Source organism: Gopherus flavomarginatus, chromosome 2 (assembly GCF_025201925.1).
Source record: "Gopherus flavomarginatus isolate rGopFla2 chromosome 2, rGopFla2.mat.asm, whole genome shotgun sequence".
Lineage (NCBI taxonomy): Eukaryota > Metazoa > Chordata > Testudines > Testudinidae > Gopherus > Gopherus flavomarginatus.
Genome location: NC_066618.1, coordinates 80,863,883 through 80,889,249, shown reverse-complemented (window position 1 = coordinate 80,889,249; position 25,367 = coordinate 80,863,883). Strand labels below are relative to the sequence as shown.

At 43.2% G+C, this 25,367-nt stretch overlaps 1 long non-coding RNA gene across 2 annotated transcripts; it reads right to left on the bottom strand.

Moving 5' to 3' along the window:
* Nucleotides 1–724: 724 nt before the first annotated feature.
* LOC127044105 (uncharacterized) lies at nucleotides 725–25,102 on the bottom strand. Of its 2 annotated transcripts, XR_007772408.1 has the most exons (4): nucleotides 24,901–25,102; nucleotides 24,287–24,367; nucleotides 4,660–4,749; nucleotides 725–1,577 (listed from the first exon to the last, which is right to left on the bottom strand). It is a non-coding gene; the product is annotated as an uncharacterized LOC127044105 (long non-coding RNA). The 2 variants fall into 2 exon arrangements; XR_007772407.1 differs by lacking the exon at nucleotides 24,901–25,102 and having other exon boundaries at nucleotides 24,287–24,605.
* Between the last annotated feature and the right edge of the window lie 265 nt (nucleotides 25,103–25,367).

The following is a 25,367-nucleotide window of genomic DNA, read 5'->3' as shown; positions in this document are numbered from 1 at the left end:
GCTACAGCCAAAATATCTTTGCCATGGAACTTCACTACCAGCACTCTAGCTTTTCTGGATTTCTAAGCTCTGAGGAGCTACCTAGAAATGATGACATCGATTACTTCATTTCAGATTGTGAAGGGCTTGGCAAAGCTTGCTGCACAGGGGCTGGGCACCACTAGCTCCTGCTCTGGATGCTGCCCCATCTACAGCAGCACACTCCTTCTCATCATTCCCAAGCAAGTCTACCCAGGATTTAGCAATCTTTAATGGCCACTGTTGGTTACTAGATTTTTTCCTGATGACTGGATGTTCACTTGCTCCAGCATAGTTATATGCTAGATTGTTGAGAGTCTTTGCCTTCTCTGCCCTTTCTCACTACATAAGGAAATGCATCCTTCATTGTCTCTGTGTGGAGATATGCATAGCACCTTCCTTGGCCATGCCTGGCTCATGCTGGTGGTATGAGTCTCTCACCAATTTATTCACAAATTTAAAAACAAAATGAAAAGTCTGTCCCTGGAAGGAAAATTCCATTCTATAAAACAAGTAAAAGAAAACAAAATCAATCTAGAAGGTATTTTATGGTGCAGGTAGGCCAAAGATTCTAATACGGCTAGAGAAATTTTAAGCCTCATTCTCATATAAACTTGCACCAAAATAACTCTGGCTATGTCTACACTACAGCCTATGTTGACATAATTTATGTCCCTCAGGGGTGTAAATAAACCAACCCCCTTGAGCGACATATGTTACACCAATCTAAGCACCAGTGTGAACAGCGCTACGTTGGCGGGAGAGTTTCTCTTGCCGACATAGTTACCGCCTCTCGCAGAGGTGGTTTTTTTACGCCAACAGGAGCGCTCTCGCCCATCGGCATAGAACATCTTCACCACACACGTTACAGTGGCACAGCTGTATCGTAAGCTCTCTAGTGTAGAGCTCTCCCGTCGGCTTAACTACCCACCTGCCCTTGTGATATAAGTCATACCAACATAAACGGTAGCGTAGACATAGCCTCAATCATTGTAATTGACACATTTGTTGTTTTGGTGGAAGTCTGTGTATTTCAGAATTAAAGTGTCCTACTACAATTTAGCTGAAGTCAGTAAAACACCAATATAAGCTAAATCAATACAGGCACTCTGATACCAAAATAAGAATGTCCACTCACAAGATGGCACCAAAATAACAAGAAGTCTCAGTTACAACTGATGTAGCTATTTCAGTGGAAGTTTGTGTATAGCCCAGCCTTTAGGAAACATTGCTATAGAATAAATAAAAAAGAGTATGGAATGCTGAAGATAGACGATGGCAGAGCAATCTCAAAAAGGTTTTTCTATATACTTTACAATTCATATTGAAACATGTCAAAATCATGTTGGGGAAGAAAATAAAACAAAACAAAAGCCCACAATCACCACCACCCCACAATACAACTAAAATTAAAACATTTTTCTCTGTCAGTATAAGTGATGACTTGTCATGTGAAGTTTCCAGTGTCTGGGTAGTTTTAGGTGATAAGACACAGCTCTTATCCCCTCTTCTTTCCCTTTGCATGCATAAGCAAGAAAATGTTCTGTCAACATGGTTTTCTGGAAATAAAATGAGAAACGATCAAATGATTAGCAGTTAAGGATAGTTAAGAGTCCTTTGAATTTTAATAAAGCTTCAGTTCTAGCCATATGAGACTGAGTTCAAGAGATATGCATACAGTGTAACCTTGATTTTCTGAAATTCAATTAATTAAAACTTCCTCTTATCCAAAATGTGTTCTTGGCTCCCAATGTCTATTAATTGCACCTAAAAATTCCCTCAATTATCAAAACATTGGTTACATGAAATTGTTCATTGGCTGGCATTATATTCTGATAATCAAGGCGATAGCGTGTACTGCACAGCATTGAAATCAACGTGTGTTTCATCTGCGTAATAACTGCAGGAACAAGCCCTAAATGTAATGCAATTGTCTGGGCTATGAATAAAGAGAAACAGTTTTGTTTTCAGGACCAAGCAGCTCCTAACGCTTACTTTAAATCAGCGGTTCTCAACTGTGGGTCTGGACCCCAAAGTGGGTTGTGACCACATTTTAATGGGGTTGCCGGGGCTGACTTAGACTTGCAGAGGCCTGAGGCAAAGTCTGAGCCCCATTGCTCAGGGCCAAAAGCCAAGTCCCACCACCTAGGGTAAAAGCCAAAGCTGGAGGGCTTCAGCCCTGGGTGGCAGGGCTCAGGTTACAGGCTCCCCATCTGGGGCAGAAGCCCTGGGGTTTCAGTTTTGGTCCCACTAGGCTTTGGAATTGCCCCACCCAGGGCAGCGGGGCACGGGTGGGCTTAGGCTTCAGTCCTGGCTCCTGGGGTCATGTAGTAATTTTTGTTGTCAGAAGTTTGAGAACCCCTGCTTTAAATTATTCCTCTCTCCTCGCGAGGTGTGGCCTAAACCATGATTATGTCAGTTTTGATGCCTTGGGCTAATTAGAAATTAAGTATGACAACTCATAAGGCTCCTTGTCCAACGCTAATTCCTACGAGGGCGCTTTGGGGTAGGATTTGTACGGCAAACATCGTTCTTGAGCACAGTGCTCACTGGAAGCAGGAAAAAAGCACATCACATGCGATTTCCATCCAGGAAGAAGGCCTCTCAAACAAAAACTTAGAATGCTTGCCAAGCCACAGGCTAAGACACCCACATCTATTTTAGCCAAAGGGCTGTAGTCAAAGCAATATGGGGCAAGCTAAACAGGTTTACTCACTCAGTTTTAAATGCTTAAAAGAAAAAAACACCACCACAATGTTCACTCTTGCAAGAACTTTTAATGTGTGAAAACTTCCCCCTGAGAAATCAGTTCCATATTGGGATCCCTTCACCATTATATGGCTGTTTCGGATACAGTAATTCCTCACTTAACATTGTAGTTATGTTCCTGAAGAATGCAACTTTAAGTGAAACAATGTTAAACGAATCCAATTGTCCCATAAGATTTAATGTAAATATGGGGGTTTAAGTCCCAAGGAAATTTGGGGGGGGGGGCAGACAAAAGGCATTATACTGTATACTGTAGTGTACTGTGGTTGGGAAGTGCCCCTGGCTTACCTCACACAGGCACCTTTGCAGCAGCAGTGGCAGTTTCCCTGGAGAACAGGCTCAGATTTTGCCAGGAATGCTCCAGGCCTGCCTCTTCCTGTCCCTGCTCCACTCTAGGCCAACCTCTTCCCACTCCACCTCCTTTCCGGAGCATGCCACATCCCTCCCCCTCCACCCTCCAAAGTCCTAAGGAGTTTCTGGGAGGGAGGGGGAGGAGTGGAGATGCAGTGCTTCCCCACTCTTGCCCCTCCCTCCTTCCTTCCCAGAAAGTCCTATGCGTGAACTGCTGGGAAGGAGGGGGAGGAGCGGAGAAGCCCCACATCTCCACTCCTGCCTCTCCCTCCCAGAAAATCCTAAGCGCCTCTAAACAGCTGTTTGGCAGTGCTTAGGACTTTCTGGGAGGGAGGGGGAGGAACAGAGACATGGCACTTCCCTGCTCCTGCCCCTCCCTCCCAGAAAGTCCTAAGTGCTGCCAAACAGCTGTTTGGTGGTGGGGGAAGCGCTGGGAGGGAGGGGGAGGAGGCAGAGAAGCAGAACTTGTGCAATGGTCCCTTGTAAAATCGCTGCTCTTCCACAGAATCTTACAAGCAGGCAGCCAAACAACGTTATAAGAGAGCATTGCTACAATAATATAAATAAAATAATAAAAATATAAATAAAATAGCAGCAACAACATGAGCTCCCAGTGCAATGCTGTCACAAACAGGGCTAAAGCAATCCTTGGATGTATAAATAGGGAAGTAGGACTACGGAAATGATTTTATCTCTGCACAGAGCATTGGTGAGACCAGTACTGGAATACTGCATACAGTTCTGGTATCCACATTTTTAAACAGATGTTGAAAAACTGGAGAGGGTGCAGACATGAAACACAAAAATTAGTCTAGAGCTGGAGAAATTGCCTCACCAGGAGACTTAGAGAGCTCAATCTGTTTAGTTTATCAAAAAGAAGACTGAGACGTGAATTGATTATAGTGTATAAGTAACTTCCCAGGGAGAAAATGCCAGATATTAAAGGGCTCTTTAATCTCCTGGAAAAAGGTATTACCAGAACCAGTGACTGGAAGCTGAAGCCAGACAAATTAGAAATTAGAAATAAGGCACAAATTTTACCAGTGAGTGCAACTCTTGTAATGGTGCAGAATAAACAAATAGTCAGCAAAGAATAGAGCAGACAGACATAGGGCTGGATTCTTGGCCTTGTTATGGCTGCTTAAGTAACCAGCTGAGGAGCCTCCTTGTGCAGGGGTATCTTACGGTGGCATACAACCGACATAGACACTTGACTGGAAGTGGGAGCATCAGCTCTGGAAGGAAGTCCTCAGCACCTGGCACGACTGGGACCTTTGTGTATTTGCCATTGCATTTGAGCCTTGGAAGGTTCAGAGCAATACTTCTGACCAACTGACTTCTCAGTCTCACCAAGTTACCCAATTAGTATCTCGTTAATGATGACACATCTTATAGTTCTTTCACCCTGAATATTAGCTTTTAACTCCAGAGATACATTGCTACCTAAAATACCCTTCTAAACAAAATCATGCACAATTGCACATTCGGAAATACAGTATTTAAATATTCTTTGTTCCGTACCATAACTAGAGATAGAATTATCAAGTCTTCCCTGATTCTGCTGAAGGTCTCGCTGATGGACCAGAGAACTGGAATAAGAGCTCCCACAGCCTTTAAGGAAGAGAGGATGGTGAATCTTTAACATAGACATCTTTTCAGCACATTGGTTATTAGGCTCTTGTATTAAACAGGTGTTCAGGAAAAAAAACAACAGAAAATAGTTAAGCAGTTTGACTAAAGAATCCTTCCTCTCTCAGTTGCTCAGATTTCACCTTGTCACTTTTGATATCATAACCATAAAAGTTCTCCAGTTGTCCATAGAGTCTTCTATGAAAAACTCAATAGGCAAGACCTGAATTTCTAAGGTAAAACACAAGCAGAAACAATCCCCACTCCTTTAAAAAAAACATGTCTTCTTTATACATAATATAAAAAAGACAAAACCTCATTTTTTATTTAAAGACCATATTTATGAATAATTTAATACCCAAATTGGTCATTTTATATTATAGTCACACCAAGTATTAGACCTATATTAATAGACTTTTGCATAATAAGCACAGCAGGGTGTGGTAGTATCCCACAGCATTCCTGCGTTCTGGTGTGTTTATTGTTTAACCTTCACATCTTTGTAATTAGGAACATATGTGATGAAAATTCAAGCAAGCAACTCAAAATATTTGGAAGGAAAATGCTAACCAAGTGCAATGTGAGACCTGGGACAAAGAATTACCGGCACTGTACACGCCACTTAACTAGGACATTCTTAAGCAGGACATCTCCCACGGTGCTAGTTTAGCATAATTGTACTTAATGATAATGAAACTGCTTAAAAGGGGTATATTCAGCCAGAGACCCAACAAGTTAAGTGATGTTTATCAAGAGATTAAATAGATCTGAAATGCCAAACTCCAGTTTTTTCATGAAGAAATTTCCAAATAAAAAAACATAAGAAATAAAGATCAAATAAAAATGAACTGCAACAAATATAATTTTTATTACTGCATTTTTTCTTTGTTCAGTATTTTCTGTCATTATAAGTCATTCTCCATCAGAATAGCTGTTTAATTAAATGAATTGGCTGTCCACCTGCTAAGAGGATTCGACTGAATTAACATTCAGTTTGCCTAGATTTAGTTAATGAGATGGCCCCGGTGTGGCGTTTCTGCAGTTCTCTCCATTAGAAAAGAGACATTTACGTGCTGAAGAGCGTAAGCTAAAGCAAAAGGTTAGAGAACATTGCAGACTTTATGCCTTCCCTACTGTAATTGATCGTACACTTTGTCTTCTTTCAAATTTCAAACTTACGAGATCACTTGAAAAAGAACTCTCTCTCTCTCTGTGGTTTGTCCAAATTCATTAACTTTTTAATAATTACATTAAGCAAGTTTACAAGAAGGCAGTAAATACACTTTCTAAGGTCAAATATATACAGGAAAAGAAATTAAAAAACCCAGAACCTTTCAGTAAAGAAGCAAGGTACCTAGAACAGGGGTCTGATCCTTTTTGGTGATACAGTGCCACTCAAAATCAAAACATAAATAGGGCACAAACTCAAATTCCATTCACCTACACAAGGCACCTTGAAATTGCAAAAACACTGGAAAAGACGTCTATGGAGAAAAAATTAAGAGCGCAGTAAGTTAACTGTAGGAAAATAGCTGCCATAAGTATAAATATCAGTACATAAGGGCAGATTCTGACAGCTTCTATGGAGATTTCCAAGGAATGAGAAAGCACAGGAAGCTGCTTAACCTCCCTTAGGCACTTGTGCAAGGACAGTCAACATTTTAGCTCTTGCACCAATGAGTGTTGTGGGAGAAGAGAGACTGTTTGTGTGACCACAAAATTGCAATCCCAAATGGTTGTGTAGGGGAGGGTGTATGTCCAAGTCCCAGCCCCTTGGGGCAGCCTGAGGCTGGGAATGGAGGAGTGCATTCTGCAGCTCTAAAAAGAAGGGAGAGGAGTTGCTCCTGACCATCACTCTCTCTGCCGATGCCCGTGGAGGTATTCTGCCTGCCTTAGAAGTCCTCTGCATTCCCCAATGTAACTCAAATTCTCAAGAGTTAAAAATCACTATTCTTGTAGTTCTTTTCACTTTTAAAATAGCGGAACTGTGCTGCCATTTCCGTTCTGGATACATCTAACAAACCTGTAATGACAAAGTAACTGAGATGGAACCCATTTACCATTATTAATGATTTTTATGTGCATAGAAGTAGCCAGCTGAAACGATATTTATTAATGCAGCTTTTGATTTGTAGGGGGTAGATGTCAGGCTGTGACACTCATTGGGAATGAGAAAAGAGCCACATGGCCATGAGGGAAAGGAAAAAGAAATGTCACCCAGTAGATCATTTTGTGCCTGTTTAAGTTGACAGATCTTTGACCTTTCTTCTCTCACCAGAGACAGTGTTTTTCAGTTCTTGGAGGCTAAGCCATTCTTATGATGATGTGCAATCACTTTCTTCTCATGGAGGTACACAAAACTTTATTTTCCCACCTTGAGATGGGCAGTACAGGTCTTTGATGTGCCCTGGAGGGGCCTGCAGCCCCACTGCACCTCACCTAGTGGTATTCCTAGCAGAGTCCTTCTCCAACCAGAGAATGGCTTTTTATTGTCTGTTAAATCCCAGCAAATAGTTTTTAGAAACAGCTCAATGAGGTTACTTTGTTCCAGAGCTCCAAAACAGCTGGGGTACAGCATAGGATCAAGTTCATGGGCTTGTATGAGTAACCTCTGCGCCTTACTTTCACTTGTCTTTCCTTGTTCTGTCCTGTCTTCATTAGGCCCCAGGTTTAGTGGGACTACTGACATGCATAAACTTAATCATCCTTAGACCATAAGATCTTTGGGTCAGGGACTAAATTGTATTTATGTCTGTAGAGTACATAGTGCACATAAATATCTCCATTTTAACCGTGCCCCAGACCTTTCCTGCAAGGCCCCCATATCAAGCCCAAATCCCATCTAATTGATACAAGACAGACAGAGCTTATCTTTTCTGGTCGACACATCTTCCTGGATGGGAGCACTAGAGATTGAATCATTGCAATGTCTGCCCATCAAGGCAGTCTGCATTGCCTTCCCATCACTGCATCTTTACCAAAAAAGGAAAACCAATCACTTCTCACTTGTTGAAAAAACGAAGCTGTGCAGCTCCATCACTTCTAAATTGACTAGCAGATGTTATAAACTACTAAGAGATGATTATCCAACATATTGCCTCAGTGGCATGGGGAAACTGCAAAATGAAAAGTAAATTGAAATTACTGCTGAAGAATAGAACCAGGTCACATCCAACATGTATAAAGCATCCACATGTAACAAAATAAGCCCAATAACAACTGCGTGTGGAACACGGATTGATTTGTCCTAAATTATACACCAGAATAGCTATGTTTAAATGTCCCAAATGCCATACAGCAGAAACATCAGCTTGCCCTGTAATGTGAGAATTACCTACAATACAAAAAATATGGAAACATATTAGCAGAATAAGAAGAGAAAAAGTACAATGTATCAGTTATGGAATCCTTAAAAGAAATTGCTTAGAAACCCTTAAAATATTGGCTTAAACTCAATGTATAAACATGCTGAGTTGTTATGATGATAGTTAATATGATGACTCTTAATTATTGGATTGAACAAGAAACATGGTGTTTATAGCCTAAATGGAAAAATAATCTATTAATTCTGACAAGACCAGGTACTTGGCATCCCCTTTTGGATGTCATGGACACTTATGCAATTCCCAAATGCCCAGACTGTTCTCCCGCTCTGATTTATATGGGTAAGCTCTCATTTTAATTGACACCTGCATTTACCAATAACATGTTGTTCATTTTATATTTGTACTGAAATTCCAATTTAAACACAATTTGGGAATGTGTGTGAGGAGAGTCCACTGCCAGCACTTACTAGCTTCCGAACATGAGACTGAATTTAATGCTTGTGAAAGATGTCCTCTAACTTCAGAGTGTGTTTGTGATGAGTATAAATAGCTGACAGTATAAATAGTACTTTAGAACTACACATACATGCTCCCTGTGGGTTAAGTTTTCAAAAGCGTGTTGGCGAGTTTTTTGCCCAGGTACTTGATGTAATGGAACTCAGCTACACGATGATCCACTGATACATTTCATTTCTTGTTCAAAAAAAAATCTGTTGATTATTTACATGCTTTCTGGAAGGAATGTAGAAGCAACAGCATTTTCCCTTCATATCTGATAGGAATACCCAGAGGTGGCTGACTGTTACACAAATCTTCTACTTTATCTTTGAGATGGGTGTATACAGACTGCCCCTCAACATTCTGGAGTCCCTACTGATCGGGGCCTACCTGATGAAATGCTCTGGACTAATTTCACACTTTCTGAGAGCAATGGAGTGATATTTGGCCAAACAGTGGAAAAAGAAAGAGACTCCTAGTGACACTGCTTGGTTTAAATGGATATTAGGGGAGAGAGAACCCTCACAAATCAAAAAATAGATAACACGGTTTAGCTCTTTTCTAGAATATGAAGAAAACAGCCCTCACACACCACCATTTGTCTTCTGCTAACAGAAAACTATTAACTAATTTTGCTTAGAATAGCATTGGTAGGTTACTGCTGTTTGAAATGGGGTGGGGAGGGATAGCTCAGTGGTTTGAGCATTGGCCTGCTAAACCCAGGGTTGTGAGCTCAATCCTTGAGGAGGCCATTTAGGGAACTGGGGTAAAAATCTGTCTGGGGATTGGTCCTGCTTTGAGCACGGGGTTGGACTAGATGACCTCCGGAGGTCCCTTCCAACCTTGATATTCTATGATTCTATGAAATAAGCCTCTTGTGGGAAAAAGTTATGAAGGATCAGGGGTGAAAGTAACTTAAAGGACTTACCACTACTCCAGTGTCCTTAGGAGGGGGCGGGGACACAACTAGAAGAGGCATGGCCTCTACTAGAAGAGGTGGGGCTATGGAAGCAGCAGCTGAGAGCCCTGGGCCCTTTAAATCACCCCTGGAGCTACCAGTTGCAGAGGCAGCTGGGAGCCCCGGGGGTGATTTAAAGGGTCCAGGGCTCCAGCTGCTGCTACTGCAGTGGAGCCCAGGGCCCTTTAAATCACTATTGGAGGGGGCCCAGGCCTCTGGCGGAGCTTTAAAGGGCCTGGAGCTCTGCTGCAGTAGCTTTGGGGTAGCGGCAGCAGGGCTCCAGTGGCTATTTAGAGGGCCCGGGGCTCCAGCTGCTGCTGGGAGTCCCAGACCCTTTACATTCCTGCTGGGGAAGCCGATCTGCCTTGGTATGGCGCACCGGCTCTTGTTGATATGCCATACCAGGGCATACCGGCTTACTTTCACCTCTGTGAACCATCAAAATGTTGCCATTACATGCAAAGTCACAACTCCTCTGCCTTTGGTTATTAAAAATCCTATTGCAGAGATACGGTTATTGCATCTGTAAAAAACCTTTGTTTCTCTGTGATGTTTAAAAAACAAATTGTTATTTCCATGGGTAATTTTATTCCGATGAGACACTCCCTTCTGATCCTTCTAAAGCTCTTCCTTCTTTTAAGCCAAAGTCATAGAAGCATTTTAACAGATAAAACATGAAAGCTTTCAGTAATTTATTTGAACTTATGTACATATATAATCATTGCTTAGTCGACCCTTTCATCTGTCTAAATTTGCCTGGACAATGAAAGTTGCCAAACAATTTTCCATTGAAAATGATAAATGGTCAGCTATGTCATAGCTCTTCCCACTCTCCCCACATTCTGTGGGCATGGTTTATAAACAATACTGTATATACATTTAGTACTATGTAGCAATATCTGCTTACATATACTGTATTGCACAGGCTAATTCCCAATGATTGGGAAGTTATACAATTTATAACTAATATTTTCTACAGTGAAGTCATTTCTTGTGGAAAGTTCTAGCTCAGCAGCCTTAGTAAATTGCATGCCTCTATTTATTCATAGCACACACACGGCATGGACAACCACAGTACAAGTTTCTTCAGGTTTGTGTGTATCATGTTCTGGAAGGGCCACCTCTAAGACTGAAAAGATAACTTAGTCTCCATCCCTTCCATGCTTGAGACTACTAGGAATAGTCTCAAGTAATGAGTAGTAATGAGTTGTAGTCTCAGTAATGAGGCAATTTTTATATAAATGGTGTGATAAATGAACTAGGGGGGGGCGTGTAGCTCCCTTTTATGAACAGCCAGCCAGCCAGTTAGCTAGCTATAAAGTCCCTCTTACTAGTTGTTCTCTACTTGCTTTACCTGTAAAGAGTTAAAAAGTCTCCCTACACAGGTAAAAGGAAAGGAGTGGGAACCCGACCAAAAGAGCCAATGAGAAGGCTAGAACTTTTTAAAATTGGGAAAAATCTTCCCCTTTGTCTGTCTGTGTTGCTCTCCTGGAGAGAAGGGACAGAGCAGCTATACTGTAAGAACCTTGAGCCAGGTATGAAAAGTCATCAGATATGTAAGTCGTTCCGGAAATGTCTAGGAAGACGCAATTACGTTTATCTTGTTTATTTTTTTATGGCTTGTGGACTCCTCTGTGCTAACCCCAAATGTTTTTATGTTGCTTGTAACTTTTAAGCTGGGCCTCAAGAAAGCTATTCTTGATTCTTAATTTTTGTATTTGCTCTTTTTAAAATCTAACAATGGCCTAAGTTTTCAAATGTATTTTCTTTCTTTTTGTTTTTAATAAAATGTACCTTTTTTAAGAACAGGATTGGATTTTGTGTCCTAAGAGGTTTGTGCACGTTGTTTAGTTAGCTGGTGGCAACAGCTTATTTCCTCTGTTTTCTTTCTCAGCTCTTCCCCGGAGAGGGAGTGAAAGGGCTTGAGGCCACCTGACAGAAAGGAATTCCCAAGGGCACCTTCCTGGGTTCTCAAAGGGGTTTTTGCCCTTGGGGGGTGGCAGCATCTACTCATCCAAAGTCAGAGAAAAGCTGTAACCTTGGGAGTTTAATACATGCCTGGAGTGGCCAGAATTAATGTTTAGGGTCCTTACGGCCCGCCCCCTGCCCCTTCCCAAACTCAAAGTGCCAGAGTTGGGAATCAGCCTTGACAAATGGGTTCACTGCAATGCTGGCTTAGGATGTTTTCCAGTAGCTGGAAACTGGGTGTGTCTGCCTGTCTGCAAAGAAGAATCCAGCTTTAAAAGTACTGAACCTAAGAACGGCCATACTGGGTCAGACCAAAGGTCCATCTAGCCCAGTATCCTGTCATCTGACAATGGCCAATGCCAGGTGCCCCAGAAGGAATGAACAGAACATGTAATCATCAGGTGATCCATTCCCTGTTGCTCATTCCCAGCTTCTGGCAAACAGAGGTTAGGGAAACCATCATTGTCCATCCCAGTTAATAGCCATTGCTGGGCTTATCCTCCATGAACTCACTGTGTTTATATATGTATATTTACAGCTAAAATTAAGAAGTCCTCCTGGACTCCCAATGCAATGGATGCTAGAGCAACATCTCTGGCATGTGTTGGCAAGAGGCAGCATATGCTCTCCTCACAGAGCCCAGCTAGGATGAAGAGGGGCACTGGTGGAGTGATGGCCTTGCCCCAACACTGCTCCTCCCTGCCTCCTTTGGCACTGCTTGGCAGAAGCTATCCTTGCTCTTTAGGAGCACAAAGACTGTGTGAGTCTGTATGTGTGATTGTGTCTGTGGCACAACAGAGGAGGGATTTTTGCAATCTTTCCCCTGTTTGCAAATAGCCAGACATGAAGAACCCAGCAACAGATTCACTTTCATCCTCCTTGCACCTGGCTGGAGCTGTTACTCTTCATTACAAAAAGGTACCTTTGTTAATTTTTCAAATCTGAGATAACTTGCAAAGTGGTTATTTCCAGTGTATTTTCACCATCAAGAAAACAGTAAGACTTGTGATTGAATGAACTCTCTTGCAAGAGGAGGTAAGCGGATAGTTCTTTTAAAAGGCTTACTACAGGTTGGGAAAGCAATTCTTATTCACTGAATTAATTTTTTTACCAGCGGTGCTGGAACAATTTTCATAGTGGAGGCGTTGAAGGCAGAAACCATGTATTTAGGTTGTTATTGCTACTTCAAGCCGGTACCCCTAGTTCTGGCACCTATGCTTTTTACAGAAAGAGGTACTTTGGCATGTGATATTTTTCTAAGTCATTGTATTGACTTTACTGTGGGAGGATGCTATGGTAATTCAGAATTCAGCTCATTTCTATTGTTCAGTGCTTAAATCCTTAGCTGCATTTGTTCTGCTGCCCTCCAGTGTTCGTAACAGCAACCCATCTAACATAACACAGAGCTGCATCGGACTAGCTAACCCTTCCCAGAGCCTGGCTAAACTACTGTGGGAACGTTTTTAACTTCATAATCGTATTTGCTAAAGAGCTGACAATTATTATTTCACATTCATTGCTATCTGAGCACCTGAAATATTGTGGAGACATTCTGGTTTCCCTCCTCCAGCATTCAGCAGAGATAAATGGAAGGGACTACAAAGAAGGGCACTAAAGCTGATACATGAATTGGAGGTTATACATTTGAGGATGGAAGCAGAAGGCCAGATGTTGCCCCACAAGGAGGCCTCTTTGCACCACTCCCATGGTGCAAAGGCTCTGTAAAGTTACCCTAAACAGGCAGCCAGAGTCTCCATCAGTTACAGAGCTTGCACTCAGGATGTGTCATGGGACAGAACCTTATATTGTTAGATCCCTGCTCTAAATTACCACAGGCACCACCTCAGTTTCTGGCTACTTGAGGGAATCAGCCACCTTACCTCCCCCCTCTTCTTGGGTTTTGGGCTAAGCAAGGCTTGGGCATATCTTAAGATAAGGCCCAGAATGTATGTAGTCTCGTGGGAGGGCAGGGGCAAGTCTGGTGGCTGGAGTGGGAGAACAGAATAGAGTCGAAACATGCCCTGTAAAGACTTTAATGGAAGGGTATTAAGGCCTGATCCTGCACACCCTCTCAGAAAACCAATCTTTATGAAAATAGGACCATTGAAGTCAACAGGACATCTGACATCGGTAGAACAACCTTGTGACTAAAAGTTTGCAGGGGCATACCCTTATTTGTTTAAAAAAAACCCATTATGTAATAATAGCTGAAGCTAGGGAATTGTAGGCTGGACATTAAGAAACAAGTGGTTCGAGGGAGGCGGGAACAAAAAAACCCAAACCAAACCAAAATCTCTAAGAAACAAGGGAGGTTTAAGGCACCAGACCTGGAAATGAAGTATTCAGGAATCCTATACAAGGCAAGAGGCTGGACTAGATGAAGCAAGTCATTTCTGGCTTCCACTATTTGTAATTAAAGCAAAATATAATAAGAAAGAAAAAGCCACTATGAAATCTGGTAAGGAAAAAACAAACAAACAACAAAATGTATCCCATCCTCAAAAAAAGCCAAACAGGGATTCAGAAACAAAATGCCAAAAAGAAACCCAAGTAACTCAGCCAGATATTTATTCTGATTTAATACAATGTTTAGCCAAGGGGTCGGCAACCTTTCAGAACTGGTGTGCTGAGTCTTCATTTATTCACTCTAACTTAAGGTTTTGCGTGCCAGTAACACATTTTAATATTTTTAGAAGGTCTCTTTCTATAGGTCTATAATATATAACTCAACTATTGTTGTAAAGTAAATAAGGTTTTTAAAATGTTTGAGAAGCTTCATTTAAAATTAAATTAAAATGCAGAGCCTCCCGGACCAGTGGCCAGGACCTGGGCAGTGTGAGTGCCACTGCAAATCAGCTTGTGTGCTGCCTTTGTCACCGGTGCCATAGGTTGCCTACCCCAGCTTAGCCTGAAACTCTAGATACTTAAAACATACGAATAATAGCACAAGCACAAGGAAAGTGAAGCTGCAGTTCCAGGACTAATTTCATAGCAACTTGAAGAAAGGATTGTCCTCTCAGAGCAATCAGAAACAGTTCAAACTTCAGAATCTCCTGAAGCTGTAAACTCTAAGCCCTGGTCTACACTACAAGTTTAGGTTGAATTTAGCAGTGTTAAATTGATTTAATCCTGCACCCATTCACACAACAAAGCCATTTTGTCAACTTAAAGGGCTCTTAAAATTGATTTCTGTACTCCTCCCCAATAAGGGGATTAGCGCTGAAATCGACCCTGCTGGGTTGAATTTAGGGAAGTGTGGACGCAATTCGATGGTATTGGCCTCCAGGAGCTATCCCAGAGTGCTCCATTGTGACTGCTCTGGACAGCACTCTCAACTCAAATGCACTGGCCAGGTAGACAGGAAAAGCCCTGGGAATTTTTGAATTTCATTTCCTGTTTGGCCAGTGTGGTGAGCTCATCAGCACAGGTGACCATGCAGAGCTCAACAGCACAGATGACCATGGAGTCCCAGAATCACGAAAGAGCCGCAGCATGGACCGAACTGGAGGTACAGCATCTGATTACTATATGGGGAGATGAATCCGTGCTATCTGAACTCCATTCCAAAAGACGAAATGCTGGAATATTTGAAAAAATCTCCACGGGCATGGAGGACAGAGGTTATAACAGGGACCTGCAGCAGTGCTGCGTGAAGCCTACCAAAGAACCAGAGAGGCAAACGGCTGCTGTGGGTCAGAGCCCCAACCATGCCACTTTTATGATGAGCTACATGCCATTCTAGGGGGTGCCCCTACAACTACCCCACTCTTGTGCTTCCCTACTCCCCCACCCCTCCCGGGCTACCTTGGCAGTTATCCCCCATTTATGTGATGAATTAATAAAGAATGCATGAATTTGAAACAACAACGACTTTATTGCCTCTGCAAGTGGAGATCAAAAAGGGGAGAGGAGGGCAGTTGGCTTACAAGGAAGTAGAGTGAACCAAGGGGACAGCTTTTCATCAAGGAGAAACAAACAGGATTTTCACATCGTAGCCTGGCCAGTCATGAAACTGGTTTTCAAAGCTGCTCTGATGCACAGCACGCCCTACTGTACTCTTCTAACCACCCTGGTGTCTGGCTGCACGTAATCAGCGGCCAGGCGATTTGCCTCAACCTCCCACCTCGCCATAAATGTCTGCTCCTTACTCTCACAGATATTGTGGAGCGTACAGCAAGCAGTAATAACAATGGGAATATTGGTTTTGCTGAGGTCTAATCGAGTCAGTAAACTGCGCCCATGAGCTTTTAAACGTACAAAGGCACATTCTACCACCATTATGCATTTGCTCAGCCTATAGTTGAATTGCTCTTTACTACTGTCCAGGCTTCATGAGCCACGGGAGCAAGAGGTAGGCTTGGGGTAAGTGCGACCGCGCGGTGCTGCTGACTGGGAGAGCAGCCTGAGGCAGAAGCCTCCAGCTGGCATGATATTCCAGGCAGGACTGAATCTCCATTAGATGAAACTTAAAGAAGAGAATGACCTGGAGTCACATCCCATTTTTGTCCAGGTGCCCCTGGCCGACCTCACCGAGGTCAGCCAGGAGCACTCACAGGATGACAATGGCCAGCAGTCATATTGTACCATCTGCTGTCCGCAAGGCAAGGCAAGGGGATGCTGCTGTGTAGCACTGCAGTACTGCATCTGCCAGCAGCACCCAGGAGACATACGGTGACAGTGAGCTGAGCGGGCTCCATGCTTGCTGTAGTATGTCGTCTGCACAGGTAACCCAGGAAAAAAGGTGAGAAACGATTTTTTGCTGTTGCTTTCACGGAGGGAGGGAGAGAGGGGGGCCTGACAACAGAACCACCTGCAACAATGTTTTTGCCCCATCAGGCATTGGGAGCTCAACCCAGAATTCCAGTGGGTGGCAGAGACTGTGGGAACCATGCGATAGCTACCACAGTGCAACACTCTGAAAGTCGACGCTAGCCTCGGTACTGTGGACGCACCCGCCAACTTAATACACTTAGTGGGGACCCACACAATCGACTGTATCAAATCGATTTCTAAAAAATCGACTTCTATTAAATTGACCTAATTTCGTAGTGTAGACATACCCTAAGGGTATATCTACATTACAGCTGGCTGTACGAATGGCAGTTCATGTAGATGTAACTGTACAAGCTAGCTGTATGGGCTTTGGTATTGGCTGCACAAGCCCACCAGACCCCTAGGGAACATACTCACTTGTGTGTGGGTATATCTACATGAGCTGCAAATCAGATCCACGGGTGCAGTGTGTAGACACACTCTTTTGTGTCTACTTTTAGGGTAAGAAAAGAAAAACCCAATGCCAACAGCTTTCCCAGTGACAGTATCCAAGCAGCTTCATTACTGAGGCACAGGAGGCTGGATTATTTGGCCTGCAAGATTTCCACGGTGCTAGTAAGAGAAGTACTGTAGAAATTATGGGCTTGCTGCAGGAATTACTGGGTGACGTTCTATACAGGAGGCCAGACTAGATGATCACAGGGGATTCTGGCCTTAAAAGTCTTAGAAGCTATTATGTTGTCATGTCTCAATAGACTATACAAGAATTTCATTGATTTTTTAGCAAGTGGAAGTGGCATGAATTAAATCCTGGTGACACTTCCCTAGACTGGCGAAGCAATAATTACAGAGAGGTGAAATCCTTAATGCTTACCTTGGACCTAGCCTGTCTGCCATTAAAGCCAACCAGCATATTTCCACTGAATGTAGAGAGCACGGGATCAGGCATTTTATGAAGGTGGTGGGGGTAGAAAAGCAGCAGGAGAAGAATAATGCAAAAGCAAAGGAATGCAATTTACTCAGCATTTAAAAAAACAACCCAATATGTGACTGGAAGCTCTGCAGAACAATAAAAATGTATTATTCAGATGCATAAAATATTGCAAGAGATATACACTATAACAATTCTAAAAGTCAACCATTTTCAAGACAATAAGGTCAACACTTTAGTAAGTCTGTAGAATCTTTTGGATGACCTTGATGTTTGGCTGCTACAGCTAACACAGTCACCACTATTGCAAATGTGTCTCACTAGAGGATATTTTCTTGGAATGCTGATGAGACTACTGTGAATGAGAAGGCCTGGAAATGGGTTGAAAAGGTTCTCTAAACACGTCATCTCTGACCAGTGTACTATTACATAGAAAACTACATGCTGCCGTTACTAGATTAATTATAACTAGATTTAATAATGAGGGTTCTACCCAGAGTTCTACCCTGCTTATTCTCTCACTCCTTTGCTGTTTTACCCCATTGCAATTATTTTTAAAGTACATACTTGTAAACCTGAAACCCACACAGAGGCATGGCATGTTTCTGCTCTAATTTATGGCTTCTCTGTAATAAATAAAATGTTTAATCATCTGCTCTAGGCACGCCTTAAAATCTGAAGAGCTTTTCCCTGAGTTTATATAGCTACAGTAGCCATGGCAGCTGTTCTTTTATTAGTTACTGCACAAGATGAAGCAGGTGGGGTGACCGGATTGTGTGGGAGGTGAAATTGCATGTAAATTTCTGCTTAAAAAAACCCCTGTTTATTGGCAGAAGATTATGGAGACTGGGATCGAAATATGGGCTTCTATTTCAATATAACAAGTCAAGAAGCACCATCCCCATGGCAAACAGGCATCCCAGGTGACTAGCTCTCTCTTGCATTGGATCTCCCAGGGATCCAATGGCAGACCATCGACAGTTATCCTGGAGATGGGCCTGAACCAGCCCCTGTCCTCCCAAACCTGAACATCCATACACTTTGGTGGTGTTGGGTTTCAGACTTGGGTTTGGAGCCAAATTTTGTGGCTGGCCTCTATGATAGGCTGAACCAAGACTCCAGATTTGGACACTGAAACTTTTTTTGGGGGTGGGGGGCAGGGGCAGGAAAGAGGATGGTGTTTGAAGTTTGTATTCAACTGTTGCTGTTCCAAGTTTGCTTTGATGCATAGGATTTGAGGCAGTAAATCAGTTAAAACTTGTCTACCTTGCGGCTATCTCAGTAGCCCTTCTCCAACCTGTGCTTATCCCAAAAAGCTCATACACCGATCTTCTGTCCAAGGGATTACCATTACTTTGGCTCAAGTTTTACAGCCACCAGCCAACGCCCATCTACCAGCATTGAGTCATGTATCTAGCAACACCTGCTACCTCAGGTTAATTGGTAACAAATTCATCTATTTCTCTCTCCCACAGAATTTCAATGGTGGGTAATTCATTGAATCAGCATGCACTCATGCATTTGACAAGGGATTTTTCATGCTCTTCCCAATACGACTTTCATAGTTAGGCACTAGAACAGTTTATACCACCTACCAGTAGTACTGACAGTAGAAGTGATTACTTACTGAGACAGCGACTTATTCCAGCCCAGTGAGGAAAAAATTGAGCCAAAACCACAGGAACTGGTGAATTATTCATATTTTGGAAGATTATAGAGCTTGTGGAAAGCATTCTCTAACCAAATTTTGAGGAGATGCCAGTAATTGAATTAATCTTTTCCAAATGCTAATTAGGAATACAGGAATTGAATGTTTGGTTCTCTGTTCACAGCAATATATTTCATGCTACTGCTACATCTCTTCAAACAAGCATGGAACTTAAATTTTTAGCCAGATTTTGGCCTTCTGGGAAGCTGTGAGGCATGGATTATTTCCAAATATAGCTGTCTGGTAAGGCTGGTAACACTAGAGCACATCAGGACAACACTTCTCAGGGCAGGAGAGACAATATGGATAAGCACTGCTGCTGTTCCTGGTAATGATTAATAGTGGTAAAGAACCACTGCCACCTAGAGGCTATGAAGCGCCATTTTCTCCTGTAATGAATGGAGAAAAGTTGACTGTATGAAAGACAACCAGTCTGTTTAAGCCAAGTTTCAGGTGGCTCCTTCCCCCTAAGTGAAGCTTATCAGTTCTAATTCATTTAGCACATACGTGCTGTTTTTAGATAAAAACCCAACCAAAATGTTTCTGTGCTATCCTGCAATATTCACTCGCAGATCAAGTGATGCATCCCTGAAGAGAACTGTTTTGTTTATGTGCCTAGAATTAAACTAGGGGTTTAAAAAACAATACTGTATAAAACAATTCAAACATAAAATGCTCAGATGATTCTGCATGATACAGAAGCCTGAAGTCAGTTCTCTGGAGTTTGTCAGCCAGTCACCGGCATAAAGATCATTTCTCATGATTTCTAGTGAAGAGATAATAGGATGGGAGGGATGAAATACAGCTTAATCTTGGAGGCTAAAGAGAGTCTTCAACTAAGAGGGTCAGGAATCACACCTCTGCACATACCAACCAACACAGCTATACTAACAAAAATGTATAGTGTAGACATGGCCTGAGTCTCTCATTCTGCTGGAACAGAAAAAGAGGTTCATCATGAGCAATGATGAGATAATATAAAGCTCAGTGGGGACAGAACTTAGATCTACTGCTCAGAAATCCAGGATCTCGATTACTTGAGCTAAATGAGAAAAAGGAATAAGTCTAAATGAATTTCTAGCAAACTGAAAAAGCTTGAGAGACTACAGTGAATGTATTTCTTCTAAACGCTGAAGCATCTTTAGAAGCAAAGAAAAGATGAGGATATAGCAGTTCCCAGTGAGGAGGCATCCTGACTCAAGAGAGCTTTTGCTGCCTTGTCATGGTACTTCTAAAGGGCAAAAAACTGTGCCACTGGTATGCATCAAAGACACATTTCCCAAAGAAAGAGTCCTAGAATTACTTGCTGGCCAAGGCTGCAACTCTCTGGGGTTTCCCAGTATTTATATCCTAGAGTGCGTAGTGTCCTTGAATGACTTTAGTTGTTATATTGATAATACTATGACTATTCTTATCTCTCTGTGGCTGAAAACATGGTTGAGGTGTTTCAGGCCTACAACACCCAGGAAGAAGAGATTAATAAATATCAAATAAATCCAGAAAGAGAACTAGGATGAAAAATACATATTTCACTATTATGTTGAACAGTTAAAATAAGGGAGAAAGCTGTAGATCTTATTTTCGTTCAGATGTCAGATAATGCAGGTTGTGCAAGAGCTGTTCAAGGATGAAAAGAACAGAAATCATAAGAACAGCTATATTGGGTCAAACCAATGGTTCATCTAGCCCAGTATCCTGTCTTCCGAAAGTGGTCAATGCCAGTTGCTTCAGAGGGACCGAACAGAACAGGTAATCATCAAGTGATCCATCCCGTCATCAACTCCCACCTTCTGGCAAACAGAGGCTAGAGACACCCAGAGCATGGGGTTGCATCCCCGACCATCTTGGCTAATAGCCATTGATGGACCTATCCTCCATGAACTTAGCTAGTTCTTTTTAAGCCCATTTATAGTTTTGGGCTTCACAACAACATTCCTTGTCATGCGCATCTGCTGGGTCTCCTGAGGAGACAGGAACACTCTAGAATAGAAGGCTCAGACTTGAAACAGTGGCATAAAGATGGTGATTTCAAAGCAGGTTCCAGAATCCAACATTTTGCTCCCAATTGCTTACCAAGCTTCCTTATTAAATACTTTACCCCTTATCCGGCACTTTCCATCCAAAGACCCTAAAAGCGAGCTACAACCTTTATTGAATTAGTCCTCCTGAGGCACCAGGTAGGTGAGTATCATCAACTCTATTTCACAGTTGGGGAAACTGATGTTAAGAGGAGAAATGACTTGCCCAAGGCCAGAAAAGAAGTCAGGATCGGAACAGGGAATAGAATCTGGGAATCCTGGATCCTAATCTTGTTCTTTAACTACAAAAGGATATTTCTTTTAGATTATCATAATTTAATTGGTTTGGGAAAAGAATGATCTAGGGATATTAAATATAAGAGATGATTAAATAGTTACCATGGTGATTTCAGTGTTCTAAACAGAATTATTTTTTTCTGATAGCCTACATGTACAAATTTGCATTTTCAAATAGGCTTCATGCATTTGGTTTAATTGATAAGTATCTTTGTTTTCAAATACCAATTACTTCTCTGTAGATGGGACAACCTATCAATTAAATATGTTAGTTATATAGAAAAAAGACAATGGAGATTTTCTAAACAAGTATTAAATGCTCTCTCTCTTTTTTAAAAGATTATACAATGGGACAAACAAAATCATGGCAGCTACTCTTCAGCTAATGACATTAAAAATGAAGAAATGAAGGTCATTCAGGCTACAGAACAATATCTATGCCACTTAACATTATTTACCTATATCTATTGCATTCCTAGGCCATTTGACACTTTGCTTTGTTTTAAAACAAAGAAGATTATTAAACCACAGGATTTACCACCCTCTAACTTCACAACAAGTACAAGCATCATCATTCCAGTTATGTTAAAATGTTTTAAGGGGCAAGGAAGGAACAAAAACTGAAGATTTGCCAGACAGGCCCATGTTCATCATCATTCCCTAGGTAGTACTATCCCAATTCAGCTGTTTCCATTTCAAATACAACATGTTAAGCCATATGAGTAGGAATGGTGACCTAAAGGAGAAAACAGATTCATGACATTAGAGCAGGGGTGGGCAAACTTTTTGGGCCGAGGGCCATGTCTGGGAATAGAAATTGTATGGTGGGCCATGAATGCTCACAAAGTTGGGATTGGGGTGCAGGAGGGGGCAAGGGCTCTGATTGGGGGTGTGGGCTCTGGGGTGGGGCCAGAAATGAGGAGTTTAGGGTGTGGGAGAGGGCTCTGGGCTGGGGCAGGAGCATGGAGTGTGTGTGGGGGGGGAAATGAGGGCTCCGGCTGGGGGTGCAGGCTCTGGGGTGGGGCTGAGGATGAGGAGTTTGGGGTGTAACAGGGTGCTCTGGGCTGTGAATGAGGAGTTTGGACGGCTGGAAGGGGAACAGTGCCAGGGGCAGAGGGTTGGGATGCGGGAAGGGGTGCAGACTGCAGCTGGGGGTGTGGGCTCTGCGGTGGAGCTGGGGATGAGGGGTTTGGGGTGCAGGAAGGTGCTCTGGGCTGGGATCGAGGGGTTTGGAGGGCAGGAAGGGGATCGGGGCACAGGGAGAGGCTCAGGGGTGCAGGCTCCAGGCAGTGCTCACCTCAAATGGCTCCCAGAAGCAGCAGCACGTCCCTTCTCTGGCTCCTACATGGCGGTGTGGCCAAGTGGCTCTGCATGCTGTCTCGTCCGCAGGCACCGCCCCTGCAGCTCCCATTGGCTGTGATTCCCGGACAATGGGAGATGCGGGGGTCACGCTTGGGATGGGGGCAGCATGCAGAGCTGCCTGGTCGGAAGGGAGCCAAGCCGCTGCTCCCCCTGGCCGGAGGGGGCCATGCTGCTGCTTCCGGGAGCCACATGGAGTGACCCCTGACCCTGCTCCCCAACTGGAGCTCCAGAGCGGGGCAAGCCCCAGACTCCACTCCCCAGCAGGAGTTCGAGGGACGGATTAAAACGGCTGGTGGGCCAGATCTGGCCTGCAGGCCATAGTTTGCCCACCCCTGCATTAGAGGCAAGAGAGATCAGAGCAGAAAGTTTGAATCTATTGGATCACACTTGATCTCAAAGCTGAAAATAGAACCCAAGAGACCTGGCTCCACATTCCCTGCTCTACATATCAGACCACACCAAAACCTGGACTATAAATGGTAGTCCAGAGGACTGAGCACTACACCATGAAACAGACAGGCAGCTGAAGGAAGAATCCAACAAAAACAGAAAACAGTTTCCCTAATTCTATCCCAAGCTTCTTGCTGTTCACATTTGTTTTCAAACTAAAATAGTAACCAAGATCCCTTTCTACTTCATTCTAGGTTTGAGAAAATTCATCAAGAAGAGCCATGCCATGAAAGAAGAAAAGTTTCAAGGACGGAATTAATCCCGTTTCTCAGTTTTAAAAATATAGAATGGAGATTTTTACATTCAAAACAGTTCTTAAAAAGAAACAAGTCTCAGCACAATTCCCCAAAACAACCAAAAGCCACTTGAAGAGACTCTTCCTTATATCTCAAACGTATGAAAACAAATTCTCCTCTAAGCCTCACAGCGGAGTAAGTAGGACAAACCTATTGGAAATCCACCAGGACTAAAGTAAAAGCACAGGCCTCTACTAGATAATTTCTTCTCTAACATCTAAATTTGGACATGGGGAGAAGGAAATGGGCTAGCTAATTCCCCATTTGGTTGACCTAGAAGAGCACAGATGCACCCATGACATGCATTAAGGAATGCTGAAGATGCCTATCACCTCATCCTGATCCCAGTAACTTCAGCATCAACTGCAGGAGAGGAGAATGTGCTGTATTGCACCTCACTGCTGCAGCCCTTCCTCTTAAGTTGCAAGTAGAGGAGTTAAAAGCAAAAAACGCCCAACAAAAATTGTGAGTTCCCTACACAATATGTACCACCACTGCCTGCTCCTATAAAGATTTTTGGGGTGTGTACAGGGGGGAACTGACAGCCCTGTAACCACTAACAGGTCAGTCTCATCATATAGCCTGGCCTTGTTGATTGGTTGGCTCCCTCACAAAGAAGCCAGAATAATCAGCTTGTCTTCTGGAAGGCATAGATTAATTATATGCTGTCCAAGTATTTATGACTATACCCATCCACTCAAGAAAACAAGACACCCACATGTGACTAAATGCACCAATCAAAATTACATTATGGCAAATTAAACAATACGGGGGAAAAGTTTCTAAAGTGATTTTTTGATAAAACAAACATTTCAAAATATTGACATGCTTTCCCAAAATATTTCTATTTTGAGAAAGAAAAAGCCCCCCCCCCCGCTTTTTTTTTTTTTTGCTGAAAAAGCTTTGCACTCAAAACATTTTGACCAGCCCTTACTTATAAATGGTGCTGTGGAGACCAGTCGATGCTGCTTTTTTGTTCCTTATTGCAAAGACTGTCAGAAGCAGAAGGGGCACCCTGAGAGGGAAAAAAGGAATAAAAGAGTGTTACAGAATCCTCAATCCCCAGAGAGAAGGGAAATTTTGCTGACTGTTAAAGTCTCTTCATCCTGTCTCGCTGGGGACGGGGGAGAGGTATTGTTAGTGTTACAGTCCCTCCCAAGGCTGGTGAAAGAACATTGTTAGATGCGCTGTAATCTCTCTGATCCAGCCTCTCCCCCTAGGAGAAAGAAGCAAGGACTTTGAAGGGTGTGTTTGCATACAGCAACATTGCCAATCGCACGTGTTCAAAAATCACTAGTCATGCTCCGGGTCATACACTTCCACATGGCATGTGATAGGATTGTACTAGCAGGCCCAGCTCCTGTATCAGCTATAGACTGACTATAGAGCTTCTGTCTCACACAGGGAGCTAGACACCAGATGAGTTCACTGTTTTACTGCTCTGGCAGCTCTGGCCTGGGGCTAGCTGAAATCAGGTATGTGACGCTTAGTGGCCGAACAGTATCACACACTTTAACATGACCTTACATCCCAGCTCTTCACACTTACCTTAGGCTCCAAAATAATGACCTTTAAAACAAAACAATAAACATGCTATAAAGGAAACAAATAACTTGGTGTCTCACTTTCGAGCCTTCAAGGGTCACCTTCCCCAGCTTGTCTCAGCCACCCCCAGGGCCAGACCCCCTTTGCAATGAAAGCTGAGAGCCTTCCCTCATCACAGGACTCCAGGAGCAGGAGATTCAGGACCCCCCCCCACAAGGGGCCAGGGCAGGCGAACTGGCAACACCCCCCGGTTTTCCCAGGGTTCGGTTCGGGGAAGGGGCTAATCCCGCCTCCGGGGCGGTGTGTCACTCAACCTCCTGCTCTAGCTCGCCAGTCACGCGCGCCACAGGCTGGAGGGGGCGGGGCTTTGGCGGGCGGGGGGGGCGGCCTGGCAGGGTCCCTCTAGCCGGAGGCCCCACCCCCCGCAGGCCTGAAGGGCGGTGACGGAGCCCAGCCGGATGTGAGCTCAC